The sequence below is a fragment of the Puma concolor genome, chromosome B1, assembly GCF_028749965.1.
Source record: "Puma concolor isolate L17-30 chromosome B1, mPumCon1.1.hap2, whole genome shotgun sequence".
NCBI classification, from domain to species: Eukaryota; Metazoa; Chordata; class Mammalia; order Carnivora; family Felidae; genus Puma; species Puma concolor.
In genome coordinates, this window is record NC_141670.1 from 16106294 (window position 1) to 16120634 (window position 14341).

Sequence of the window (14341 nt, forward strand, 5' to 3'; positions counted from 1 at the left end):
GAGCTTGTCTTGAAATTTTTAAAATAGATGACGGTGGCTATCAAATCCCTGTGGTATTTTGCATTCAATTAGATTCATTTAAGAGCGATATAATAATTTTATTTTAAAATTTCACTCTTCACACTATGCCAGAAATTACATCTCTTCTGTTACTTAAACTTTTGTTGAATAATTTTACACATAAAGTTGAAAGTTTGGGGGGCATGCCTACGTTTTCAGAATTATTTTAGGGTCACATGAGCCAAAGGTTTGAAAGCCACTCACATTAGCTATAGACTAACGTTTGGCAATCAGTGGGAAAATGCAATATTCAACCTAAGCCGAGGGTACTCTGCCACCTGGTGGCTTAGAAATTTTCATGGTCACTAAGCAGAAATAAAAGCCTCTTCTCACATCAGGCATGATGATGAACTCATTCATAATAAATAGAATTAGGGACGTGACTTATTTGATTACAAGATGTACGGGGACAGAGGAATAAATAAAGTGGTTCACTCTGAATATTATCATTGGAAATCCAGGAACTTACCATTGGTAGTTTTTTTTTTACTGGGTAGGAAAATATCTAAAGTTTCTCACCTAAGATCCACTCGTTTATGTAGTTTTCTTTTGTGAACTTAAGTAAAAGCAACTTTTCGTTGTTATTTTAACATGAAAAAAAAATTGATCCACTATGTGCAGTGTAGAAGTGAAATCACCAAAGATTCCATCATGCACACTACTTTACTGAGAAAGCATATATGTAATTCTGTTATCTGCTTTCAATGGCCGATTGAAATTCCTGTTGACTAATGACATTTTCTCTTAACTTGTCCATCTTTCTGTCAAAAATAAGCAAAAAATAAGAAAATGTAGAGCTAGTCATAGTAAATCCGGTAGCTATGTTTCTTTTTTTTTTTTTCAGTAGCTATATTTCTAACTTCCTGAAAATCATTCGACAAGTCCTCAAACTTACAAGGTGATAGCATTTTAAAATGGCCCCATTTCCAGGATGTGTGATTTGAACTTCTGTGGGTATTCTTCTACCACATTCTCTAGATAACTTGCAACAGACAGAAAAGAAAATATAGTCTCAGGATGCAGCTTCACAATCTTCGGAGTTATTGATAACACACAAATCAAACAGCAGATGATTTCAGAGCTCTCAGTCCCTTTCACAGAAGTGCCAGCTGAAGTATATTTCTCTCACATCCCTGTCCAAAACCAGATTCCGTTTACTAGGTACTGTAAACATGGCTGGCTTTGCAACGTCCTTCAGAGGAGAAAGTCACCAATACAGAAACAAAAAAACAAAAGTGGAACATCCACCTTGAGTAAAATCTTACTTGAAAGTAGTCAAGAGTAAGAGAAAACCAATTTGAAACAAATTTGCCAATTTGACTTCAATTCCAATTAAAGTGGAGCCGAATCCTCTCTAGTCACAAAATCTATTTTTAAAAATGTAACATAAAGAGGCTCAGTCTGTTGAGCGGACCAGGTCTTGATATTGGCTCAGGTCATGATTGGCTCACGCTTCGAGAGTTCAAGCCCCGTGTCCAACTCTGCGTTGACTGTGCGGAGCCTGGTTGGGATTCTGTCTCCCTCTCTCTGCTCCTCTCCTCCCTCAAAATAAATAAAAATAAACTTAAGAAATATAACATAAAAATTATCATCATGTCTTAAGTTGAAAAGGGATATGGTATCAGGAACCCAGTGTCAGTCAGCTGACGCTGACAAAAAGGACAGAGACGAGATGTGCTCCACCCTGAGCCTTTGAACGAGCCTGTCTGATGACGTGATGCCCAGAGCAGTTGTGACCCTGAAGTGATGAGACCAAAGGTGACAAGTCAGCTTGCAGATGGCAGAGCACAAGGGTCTGGGGCCCCCGGTGGCATAATGGCGTGGCCAAAACAACCCTGGAACCCTTAACTCCCAGAGAGTTTTTATCTTGCAAGATTACTAAATGTCTTTATTGCTTAAGCCACATTGAGTTAGATGTCACAGGTAGCCAAAATCATTCCAGCTTCTACATTACAGAAGGATGTTCCTGACAACAGAATCATTCAAACCCCCCTCCCCCCATCTGTCCCTTGGGTATAATCAGCATCCTCGCCCAGAGGGCCTACGCACACTGGGTCCCCTCACAGAGTAAAGAAGATGGCGGCTCTATCAGTGACAGTCGGACCACGTTGTGTTTGTCTTTTACCACGTGACGTCTGGTGGGGGTACAGATAACAGTGGGGTCAGAGGGAGAGGCGGATCCCCTCCATAACTGCCCTGTCTGGGTTCTGGGAGGGTGCACCCTCATGGGGCAGGGTAAACTTCATCACGCGTCATGGTCAGGTGGGAGGCTTAACCCAAGCCCTAGCTTTCCTGAGCCACGTGTGCTAGGTCTCGTGTGTTGCCAGGCCCCAGAAGTAACCAAGAACGCTGGTGAGGAAGTTTCCCCAGAGGCGGCTGCCATGCCATGGGCAAAACGGCTCTGTGGAGAAACACTAGCTGGGCAGGGTTGAATGGGCATGTCAGCCAAATCCTGCAGGGTGACAGCCATCAGACGCTGGGTTGAGCTCACGTCAGCCAGGGACAACCGCCAGGAGCACGGCACCAACAACACACCCTGACTGTGCACACTCGTCTCTGCACCAGAGACCCGCAGGGCATCCCTGACCAGATGGCTGAAGAACACTGCCCAGAGGCCAGAGGACAGCAGACACACGCTAAGCGGGCGAGAGAATATTGGCTGCAGGTCACATAGGCTGCACTCCTTCCCTCCCTCTCCTTTGTTGTTGAAAGGAGCAGGCCCGGAGGACAGAATCTCTGGGAGACTGACCCTTTCATCCAAGTCAGCCTGAATACCTCCCTAAAAGAGACAACCTACCAGGTAGACTAAGGTTTAAACAAGCCTGGGAGCGCCTGGGTGGCTCAGTCAGTTAAGCTTCTGACTCTTGATTTCAGCTCAGGTCATGATCCCAGGATTGTGGGACTGAGCCTCATGCCGGGCTCTAGCACTGAGCATGCAGCCTGCTTGAGATTTTGTCTCTCTCTCCCTCTGCCTGCCTCCCCCCACTCATACTCTCTTTCTCTCTCTAAAATAAAAAAAATTTTTTTTAACAAGATTGGAAACTGTTCATTTTTGCCATCAGCCTGTGAGCAGGGGTGATGGAGAGGAGTTGGGGGCGGGGCTGGAAGGCTGGATTCATTATCGACAAAAAGAGCAAACGTTTTAGCAGCACACGTAAGTTGTAATGTGAGTTCAATTTATAACCTTGCTACACACACTATTTCATAAGGAAAGCGATGGCGTTTGGCCTGGGTGTTGGATGAGGGAGGGTCCTGGGGACAGACTGGGAGACCGGGAGTCTGGAGGTAGGTTTGCTTCCTGTGGATACCTTTTATAGTCTGAATATCTTACCATGTGTACAGATTACTTCTTCAAAAAAAAGTGGCTGGTTGGGGCACCTGGATGGCTCAGTCGGTGGGGAAGCCATCTGATTCTTAACCTTGGCTCGAGTCATGGTTTCACGGGTTCATGAATTTGAGCTCTGCTTCAGGCTCTGGATGGACTATTAGTGTGGAGCCTACTTGGGATTCTGTCTCTCCCTTTCTCTCTCTGTCCCTCCTCTGCTCTCTGTCTCTCCCTCTCAGAATAAATAAATAAACTTAAAAAGAAAAGTAGTTAGTAAAAAACCAATGAAAGCAAATGGCATGGAAACTGTAAATAAATAAAAGATAATTTTTTGAAGACACAGGGGGCCAGCCAAGAGACGGCACACCTCGAAAGCCGTATTTAGCAGGTAACACTGAAGAGGGGGGGAGGCAAAGGAGAACACCATACGGCCTCCTCGAGTCACCCAGGCACGGGGAGGGGCTCCCGCTGACCAGGCACAAAGCTGGACAATCGCTACTGGGAGCAGCAAATCTAACTGTGACAGGCTAGTGGCAAAGTGAGGCAGTGCAGCCCAGAGGTTACAGAAATGAGCTGTAGCACCAGGCTGGTTTGAGTCTGGGCTGCATTTACTAGCTGATGACTTTGGGCAGATTCTTTACCCTCTCCTTGCCTCCGTTCCTTTGTATGTCAGTTGAGAAGAACGACTCATTTTTTGTCAGACGACGCCGTCATAAAGATTAAGTGGAAACATCAGAATTGTTCCTGGTGGACAGCAAATGCACAGCTACTACTGTTATTTCTGGAATTGACCGAGAGGGGGAAAAAAAAGGCACCAAGCCTTTCAAATTCTAAGCTCGGAGAACCACTGTCTCTTGGGGCCAGTCAACGGCACAGGCATTGACACCCTCCTCTTTCCTCAACTCTGGCCCCAGTCAATATGACAGTGGACCCAGATCAGGAAAAGTTTGATGGTCACGAAGAAAGTCTATCCCTGTCACTCATTTCACCTGCCCAGCAGGGAGGGGGCAGTTGCGTGGGAAGGCGGCCAAGAAAACAACACGTCAATCTGTGGAGGTCCAGAAGCACGGGATGCTGACATCTCATTTCCTGGTTACAAGCTGCTTGACATTGGAACTTGTCAGGGAAGGGAGGAGATGACATGGTGAGACAATTTGGGGGGGAGAGCAGGACACACAACTCCCGGCTCTGAGGAATGGAACACGGGCCCTGGTCATGCCTCCAGACCCCATACCTGGGAACCACGGAAAGTAAGTAAAATTAGGAGCATAATCACCCCGCGTGATAGATGAATATGCTAAATAAGTTGGAAACATTTGTAAATCCAGTGTAAACACCAGGCCAAAAATGCATTCAGTCTTTAAGGAGTTTACAATGCAGACACAATTATAATGGAATATACAGTAGGTTTTATGAGACAGTTATAAGAACACAGAGGAGGGCATCTAAATCAGATGGGAGGCTCCAAGAAGGCTTCCTGGAGGAGGTGACCCTTCGACTGAATTTAAAGGATGAATATTAACTAATTAGAAACAAAGGGGGAGCACCTGGGTGGCTCAGTCACTTAAGTGTCTGACTTCGGCTCAGGTCATGATCTCGTGGTCTGTGAGTTCGAGCCATGCATTGGGCTCTGTGCTGACAGCTCTGAGCCTGGAGCCTGCTTCGGATCCTGTGTCTCCCTCTCTCTCTGCCCCTCCCCGGCTCATGCTTTGTCTGTCTCTCTCTCTTTCAAAAATAAAAATAAAAATAAAAATAAAATAAAATAAAATAAAATGAAAAAAGAAACAAAGGGGATGAGGAGAGTATTTCAAGATCAACACACAAGATGTGGAGGTAAGAAATCACGCAATTCACACACACTGTGGAGCGCCTGAGACGGAGGAGGATGTGTGTGTGTGTGTGTGTGTGTGTGTGTGTGTGTGGAGGGGGGTGATAGCAGATGAGGCAAGAGAGAAAGGCCATATCCAGAAAATGCAAGACCTGGCATGCAAAACCAGAAGGATTTTACTTTAATCTTAAGTCGGGGGAACGACAGGTGGTACACGGGAAAGTGACATGATGACATTTGCAGTTTAGAAGGGTCATCCACATAGCACTGTGTGCCGGTCCAGGAAGAGGTGGGCAGACTGGAGTCAGGTGGTCCAGCTCCGAGGGCCTGCTGCAATCTAGGAGAGGAGAAACAGTGTCTGATCAAAATGAGAGAGAACGGAGAAGATGGGTGAGATGGCCAGGAAGTAGTCTCTACATTCCTTGGTGACCAGTTAAGTGCGAGACGAGGAAGAATGGGAATCTAGGATGCTTTTTAGTTTTATCTGATTTGGACAGACGCCAAGAGAGAGACAGGAGACCTGGGAGGTGGAGCAGGCATTGAAAGTAGTAAGTTTGAGGTGAAGCTTATAACACACGTATGCGTCTGACATTCAAGCAAAAGAGGTCTGAGCTAGCCAGGTAGATATGAGAGTCACCAGCACAGAAGTGACATTGAAGCTATGCGTGTGCATGAACGCGCTTCTAAGAACGTATAAATGAGAATAGCATCTGGGCAGTATTGGCACGTAACGAATGAGAAGCTAGAACCCACCAAGGAACCTATAAAGAAGCAGCCGGAGAAGAGAGTGGAAAACCAAAAGAATGTGACGTCGTACAGGAAAGCCAAGAGTAAATACAGATTTAGGAAGAAGTGGGTGTTCGGTAGAGGTAAATGTTCCAGAGAAGTCATATAAACCAGGGACTGGAGAACATGCCTTTTGTTTGGCATCGTGGAGCGTGGAGGTCCCAGGAGACCTCAGCAAGAGTAACTCCAAGGGGAAGGACAACCAAAGCCGGTGGATTGTGTCGCGAATGAGAGAGTGGAGAGCAAATGGCACTTCAGAAAGAGTCTGCCAGGGACACAGAAGGTAGAAAGATGCTGGAAGAGAATCTAAGTTTGCAGGAAAGGTTTTCGCCATGTTCACCCAGGAGTCTGGAAATAAGCAAACACAGCAGGGTGCAATCGCCCAGGTAAATTACGTTGAAGTTGAATTCTGGTTTAAAATTGAGAGGTAGATTGTTATGCTAAGTGAAATAAGTCCTACAAGAGAGAGACAGATACCATATGTTTTCACTCTTATGTGGAACCTGAGAAACTTAACAGAAGACCATTGGGGGAGGGGAAGGAAAAAAAAAAGTTAGGGAGGGAGCCAAACCATAAGAGACACTTAAAAACTGAGAATAAACTGAGGGTTCATGGGGGGTGGGAGGGAGGGGGGTGGGTGATGGGCATTGAAGAGAGCACCTGTTGGGATGGGCACTGGGTGTTGTATGGAAGCCAGTTTGACAATAAATTTCATATAAATAAATAAATAAATAAATAAATAAATAAATAAATAAATAAATAAAATTGAGAGGTAGAAAGTAAGTGCTGGCCAAGATGCCCCACTCCTTTGAGGTCACCAATCAGAAATATTTGACAACTGGGGCACCTGGGTGGCTCAGTCGGTTGGGCGTCCGACTTCGGCTTAGGTCCTGGTCTCACTGTTCATGAGTTTGAGCCTCGCATTGGGTTCTGTGCTGACAGCTCAGAGCCTGGAACCTCCCTCAGATTCTGTGTCTCCCCCTCTCTCTGCCCCTCCTATGCTCATGCTCTGTCTCTCTATGTCTCTCTATAATAAATAAATGTTTAAAAAAATTTTTAACAAAAAAAAAAGAGAACTATTTGACAACTAATTAGTCTTCCAAGGACACCTATTGAAAGAGCCTCGGTCATTCGCTTCCAGACCTATTGCTCAAGCACCGCAGCTTGGTTGGTTGATTTTTCACTGAGTTTGCCTGAGTGGGTTTCCCACTCTCCACGTTGTGAGAAGATCCACGTCAGCTTTTATCTCTGAAGAGAGAACAGTCCAGCAAACAGGGACCTGATGTGCACCTAATGTAGTATGAAATCAATCTGTTGACCACCAGATGGAGAAATGCAGGACTTCTGATCATCTATGTGTTGGGAAGCAACACAGAGAGAATTTCTGCCCAATGGAGAAGAACATTCTAGGTGATTCTGAACCTATGTCTGTTGAGGGATTGTGGAAGATGTCAGGGACCCAGGAGCACTGAGTCCTGTCAATGGCTTGTATTACTTTAAGTACCTAGATCTATAGTACTAGTCACAGGACAATATTTAACAAATGTTACAGTATATGTTTCCTTAAGTTAATTTACATAAATGTAAACACATTCCACATTACCACAAATATTCTGCATTTAGCTATAGCTTAGGGGTATTTTTTGGTTCAAAGAATATTATTTGGTCTCTTGGAACCCTACAGAACAAAGTACCATAATGATATAAACTTTTTCCTACCTTTTGGAGAAGTGCAATTCTTTATTTACACATATACTCACTGAGTTTCACATCAGTAAAATAAACTGATAAAATAGTATGAAGCGTTAAGCATTCTACCATTTAACAAAACTTCCTAAAGTTATTTTCACAGTGTTTGAGAGGACTCTAAGGGCAAATCACAGTAAAACATTCGGGAGTCTTTTTCCTCTCAAATCCTAACATCAAATGTGGTGTTTATGCTAGAAAGACTGCCAAAGCAGACTGCAACCTTACACTTAGACATAAATGAACTCCTCTCTTCCAGTCATAAACAAAACTGAAAGCTTCAAGCCAAAGATCCCTCCCAAAGCAGGCTTTAGTCATTCTTTCCCAAAAACCTAGGCACGTACATTATATATCACAGGGCCTAGTCTCAGCTGGGGTTTGGAATTTCCTTTCTTGGTTCTACCAATTGGAGTGAAGAAAACTAATCCCTTCAGTGTTGGAACACACTGTCAAGCTATTCTAAATCACTATGGGCTAGAAATCTCCTGAGTTTTCTTCTCTTGATTCAAAACCAGATATCAAGACCAGGCTAAAAATCATGTTGACAAGTAAATTAGGAAGAAAGAATAAAATGTTAATGGAAAGCGAGTTGAGTGAGAGTCTCTGTGTCCCTCTTCAAATCAAGCCCACGTATATAGTCCAAGAGCTTCTGATGTCCTCTTTGGCCCGGTGGTCAGAAATAGGCATCTGAAATTCTAGTATGTGACTCACTGGCTGTTTCACTCTGGGTCCCTCTCTGGGCTTCTGTGTCTCACACACAGAATGAGGGGATTTGCCTGCAGCATTGCTAAGAGGTCTTTGCCTTAACTTTGAAAATCGCTGGGTTTTTTTTCACTAGTTAATATATATCTTAAACATGCCTCTAAGTCACAACAGGGCACCTGGTGGACTCATAATACATGTTCTTTAAACTAATTAACTAGTTTGGATACTGAGAACAAGAGGCTCTTTGGTAATTATATGATAAAGTATAGCTTATGCGATCTTTTTCTTTCAGAGTAGGAGAGAAAGTCACACAGCGGCAAGCAGCTGGACTAAAATATTTCTAAAATATTTCTGGTGACTCCAGCTCTGTTAGATCTGCGTGGCTCAAATATCAAAGTCTCTCAGAAACCTAAAGAATTCCTTTTACTCGTAAATGCCAACAGGATCTTCATGCCCCAAATGCAAAATCTGGACCACCTGGGGAATGCATTTTACAGACAAAATTGCAGAAGCGTAATCCCAAACAAAGAGAACTGTAGTGGGCCTTCCAAACAGAGAAATAACCTGGGCAGCTGGGATTTTCACTTCAAATATAAAATGGAATAATAGAAAATAAAATTATACTTAAGCAGCTATGTGCAGAAAATAAAATAGGACATGCTGTAAGCTGTGTAAAAGAACTAAACGCCTACCTCTATTACTTATTTTTACATTTGTTGAGCTCAGTTTTGCCATTCTGGAACCTTTCACCTTGGACAAGTTAGTTTTCTATTTTTGGATTTCTCCTCTAGAAAAAAGTAAAGTTTGGGGTGTGGAAAAAGGGCCCAGATAAATTTGAGAGTCACCTTTAGCTCCTATGATTCTCCATAGTACCACTTTTCTGGTTCCAGAGGTCACAGAGTTCATATCACAAATTTGTTTTAACACGGATGCTAATGAGGACATTATGCTAAAGCAAAAGAAGCCAGGCATGGAAGGACAAATACAGGATGATTCCTCTCATGTGAAGCATCTAAAATCATTGAAACAGAAAGTAGAAAAGTAATCATCAGGGGTGGTGGAAAGGGGCGGGAGGCAGGGGGGGGGGTGGGGTGGGGTGGGGGGGGTGGTTAGTGCTTAGTGGATACAGGGTTTCAGTTTTGCAAGATGAAATGTTTTAGTCGCACAGCAACGCAATTACACTTAACACTACTGAATTGTACACTGCAAAATTGTTAAGATGGTTAATTTAATGGTATGCATTTTTTTTACCACGATAAAAAATAATTTTGTCTTAGTATAAAGAGAAAGAAATTTAAAGCCATCCAAAATTCAACCACTGAAGGAAAAATTTCTATTAACCAGTTGATGTTTGTCTGCCAGATATGTTCACTATTATTTGCTTAAATGTTTATTTATTCATTTTGAGAGACAGAGAGCAAGAGAGGGGCAGAGAGAGAGTGAATCCCAAGCAGGCTCCTCACCGTCAGCACAGAGCCAGATGCGGCGATCAGTTTCACGAACTGTGAGTTCATGACCCGAGCCAGTTTCAAGAGTCAGACGCTTAACCAACCGAGTCACCCAGGGACCCCTCAACATTATTTTTTTTAACAGCTAACGAGTGCCTACCCTGTGGTTCTGTCTGCTGGAAACAAAATAATGGGCATCACATAGACCCAGCCTTCACGGGTAAGGAAGTGGCAATTACAGTAAAGGGCAGTAATAAGTTCTACAGTAAGGGGACACACAGAGAGTAATGGAAGCACAGAGAAGGAGCAAGCAAACCAGGGTAGGGATGAGGAAAAGCTTCCCATCTGAGATGTAAAAGATGAGAAGATATCAAGGCAAAAAGAAGGCAACGGCACTCTGGCCAGAAAGCACAGATGGAAGAAGTCTGGTCAAAGCCAAGCATGCTACTACAGATGGGGACAGAGGACCTTCAGAGATGAGGTGCCAAAGAGCAGCAGGGGCAGGATTACAAGGGGCTCTGGACCCCGTGTTCATGAGCCCGAACGTTTTCTGTTTTTCTTTCCTTTTTTTAAATGTTTATTTATTTTTGAGAGAGAGAGACAGAGTGCGAGTGGGGGAAGGGCAGAGAGAGAGAGAGGCAGATACAATCTGAAGCAGGCTCCAAGCTCTGAGCTGTCAGCACAGAGCCCGATGTGGGGCTGGAACCTACGCACCATGAGATCGTGACCTGAGCCGAAGTCCGGCGCTTAACCATCTGAGCCACCCAGTCGCCCCAAGCCCGAACATTTTCTAAATGCTGTTGCTCCGATGGTTGGAGAGCGGTAAGTGTGGAACGGACAAGATTCGATTTGAATTTTGAAAGACCTCTTGGCTTGGATGCAGAGAAGGGATGGAGGGGTCACGCTCAGTCGAGGGAGGCCGTTTAGGTGGTGGTGAGCCAGCATGATGAGACAGGTAAAGGCACAGCCACGGTCATGCTGCATTTGCAGTTTGGGACTTAAGTTTTTTCACTTCGTATTCCATAATTAGCATTTTCCCATTTCAGTAAAAAAAATTGTGGTAATCCTTTCTGATGGCTGCATGGTATTTCATGGTATGGAAATTCTATGACTGATTTAACTACTCGTCTATGTTTGAATGTTGTTTCCAAGTTTTTGTTATTCTTTTTAATTTTTTATTAAAAAATATTTTAAGTTTATTGATTTATTTTGAGAGAGACAGAGACAGCGCAAGTGGGGAGGGGCAGAGAGAGAGGGAGACAGAAAATCCCAAGCAGGCTCTGTGCTGCCAAGGCAGAACCTGATGCAGGGCTTCAACCCGTGAAACTGAGAGATCATGACCTGAGCTGAAACCAAGAGTCAGATGCTTAACGGACCGAGCCATCCAGGCACCCCTAAGTTTTTGTTATTCTAAAACAAGAGGGATGATTATTTTGGTACAAGATCCTTATCTACATTTTAAAAATATTTTCATAAATGTTCAGATTATATAATGCCTTGCAGCAATGGCAGAAGGTATGTAAAAGAAATGATTATAATCCAGGCATGGAAGGCAATGTTACCAAAGGGGTGTGTATGTGTGTGTGTGTGTGTGTGTGTCTGTGTGGGTACACAGCTTTACTTTGTCCTAAAAGGCCATTCTGAATGCCAGACCTTCCAAAGAAGGTATAATATAACATCCTCCATATTGCACAGGACAGGGGAGACTGTGGGTTTGAGCTCCACAGTACGTTGCTCTATCCAGGCAAAAGGTCAAGTGCTGCAGAAGGCCAAAGCTAAAAATAAAGTGTGGCACTGGGAACATTAAGGAGCTGTTTCAGGGAGCATTAAGGGGGAAGTGAATCATACTAAATTCGCACATGTGTATCCTCCCAAGACACTGTGTAACCTCCTCAGCCAGGGAAAGTAGACCAATTCTTACTTGAAACTAATTTTAATAATAATGCTAATAATTTTAGTAACAAGACAGAGTAGTTTCATTCCTGTCACACTCTGTTCCCAAAGGCCAAATTCTCACGAACCATCTATGGACCAGGCTGGCCCATGTCCATGAACACGGGTCCTGAGAGAGATACAGCACCACGAAGGTGAGGAATCTGAGTCTCCCTGAAAGTTTACCAATGGTTAGTGGACTAGAAGACTATCGTAGCCATGTGGAGGGTCCGTACAAACTGTGCATGGACTTGGAGAGGATTTTGATCCCTTCATCACTGTCCTGGAGGTTCCACAGGAACTCCAGATAACTACTGCCAGTTGCACTGCATATAAGATTGCGTCTCTTCAGGAAATCATTAAAGGATTCCTCCTTCAGATGCGAGTCAAATTTTTTCAGGACTGAAAAGAAATCTTCTTTTCCAATGTCTGAGAGAAAGAGAGAGACAGAGGGACAGAGCAGAGAGACAAGAGACAGAGAGGGATTGAACACCACTACTTTACAGAGTTTCCATGTGAATCATAGATTTGGGTTTTTTAATTTTTTCTCCTTACTAAGAGTCATGAGGAAGATGGTGGAGAACAATTTGGGGAATTTATTTAGCATATTTTTTAGAACATCTACTATGTAAGTATAAAATACAATGGGGTTATAAAGTCATAGTGACTGTCTTCTTATGGCTTACAATATAATTGCAGAGCTAAAACTCCACGATAACAATTATTACAAGTATGCAAGGTAACGATTACCTATCAGGTGCTACAACAGCCCCCAAGAGGCGGGGCTCACTCCCTGCTGGGACATCCAGGAAGAAGAAGATAGCAGGGAAATTTTTTAATGAAAGGTTATTTCTTTCTAATTGGAGCCTGTATATTTAAGACTAACAATTTACAATTTTATAAAATTACATCATTCATACAATGATAAAAGGAATATATAAAAAATGCTCCACACTTAGATCACATAACTTTTCTGATTAGATAACTTAATCTATAGGTTCATTCTCAGACTTCATTTAACTCAGCTGATTCATCCCCTTTGGCAGAACTAAAAATCCAAGTGAATTAGGTCGATTTTGTATTTTGCTTACAGTTTCCCCACCTTGACTAGATATACTGGGATTTCTAAGGATCCAGGAAATGCTTTTCAGAGACTCACAGCAAAAGAGGAAGAAAAGCAGAGAGCTTTGATAAAAATGCAAACTGGATAATAGAGTCAGGGAACTATTTACATGAATAACAACTATGTGCCTAATGAATCTTGAAATTAGTGAAAACAACTTTAAAAAGTATTTTGGCAATACAAGGTCAAACCAGGCAAAGTCTACAGAACCTACTGGCCTCTTTGTCTTCAAGTTGGTTTAAAAAATGCAATTACAATGGTAAGCATTTACTAAATGCTAACTATGGTTTCCCAGTGGCGGTTATAAAGGTTAGTAAGACAAAGGCCCAAACTTCAGGAACTACCGTCTAGTAGGGAAAATGGACATGCCAATACAGGTTAAATAACATAATAACATTTACAAACAGTCAATTGATTTTTAAAACCATTAAGATTGATAAATCCAAGTGTTGGCAAGTAAGTATTAGAGGCTGAATTGTGTTCCCCTAAAATTCACATATTGATATTCTAACCCCCAGGATAACTCAGAACATGACTGTATTTGGAAATAGGACTGTTTAAAAGGTAATTAAGGTAAAATGAGGTCAAAAGAGTGAGCCCTAATCCAATATGACCAGTGTCCTTATCCGAAGAGGAGGGGTGCCTGGGTGGCTCAGTTGGTTAAGCGTTGGATGTCAGCTCAGGTCATGATCTTGTGGTGCATGAGATCAAGACTGGTGTTGGGCTCTGTGTTGACAGCTCAGAGCCTGGAGCCTGCTTCAGATTCTGTGCCTCCCTCTCTCTCTCTGCCCCTCCCCTGTTCACACTCTGTCTCTCTCTCAAAAAATAAATAAACATGAAAGAAAAGAAGAAGAGGAGGAGGAGATCAAGACACAGACACAGAGGGAAGACCTTGTGAGGACATGGGGAGAAGACAGCCATCTCCCAGCCAAAGAGAGAGGCCTCAGAGGAAACCAACTTACCAACACTTTGATCTTGATCTTCTAGTCTCCAGAAATATGAGAAAGTAAATTTCTGTTGTTTAGGCCAGTCTGCTATTCAGTTATAGCAGCTTCAGCAAGCTCATACAGCAAAGACAGAGGCAGAGGAAACTTTTCTATATTGCTGGTTAATAGACCGTTACAATCATTTTGGAGAGGCAGGAGCCCTGGTAGCTAACAGTTTCATCTGAAGTGTCCACCTGCAGAAAGTCTCACAAATATGTCCAAGAAAACATGTAGACGGTTGTTCAGTGTAGCATTACCTCTAATTGTGAAGACCTTGAACCAAATAACCCTTTCTTGGTAGGAAAAGAAACTGGTTTATTTCATTCATACAATGGAATAGTAAAGAATTAGAACGACTGAACTCATGTGCGTGCCTCTACCCACATGGATAAATCTCCAAGC

General features: G+C 43.1%; 1 long non-coding RNA gene across 1 annotated transcript; it reads right to left on the minus strand.

The window, feature by feature from the left end:
- Window positions 1-4727: 4727 nt before the first annotated feature.
- LOC147581485 (uncharacterized) lies at window positions 4728-14128 on the minus strand. The gene is made up of 2 exons (XR_015249962.1): window positions 13916-14128; window positions 4728-5550 (listed from the first exon to the last, which is right to left on the minus strand). It is a non-coding gene; the product is annotated as an uncharacterized LOC147581485 (long non-coding RNA).
- Between the last annotated feature and the right edge of the window lie 213 nt (window positions 14129-14341).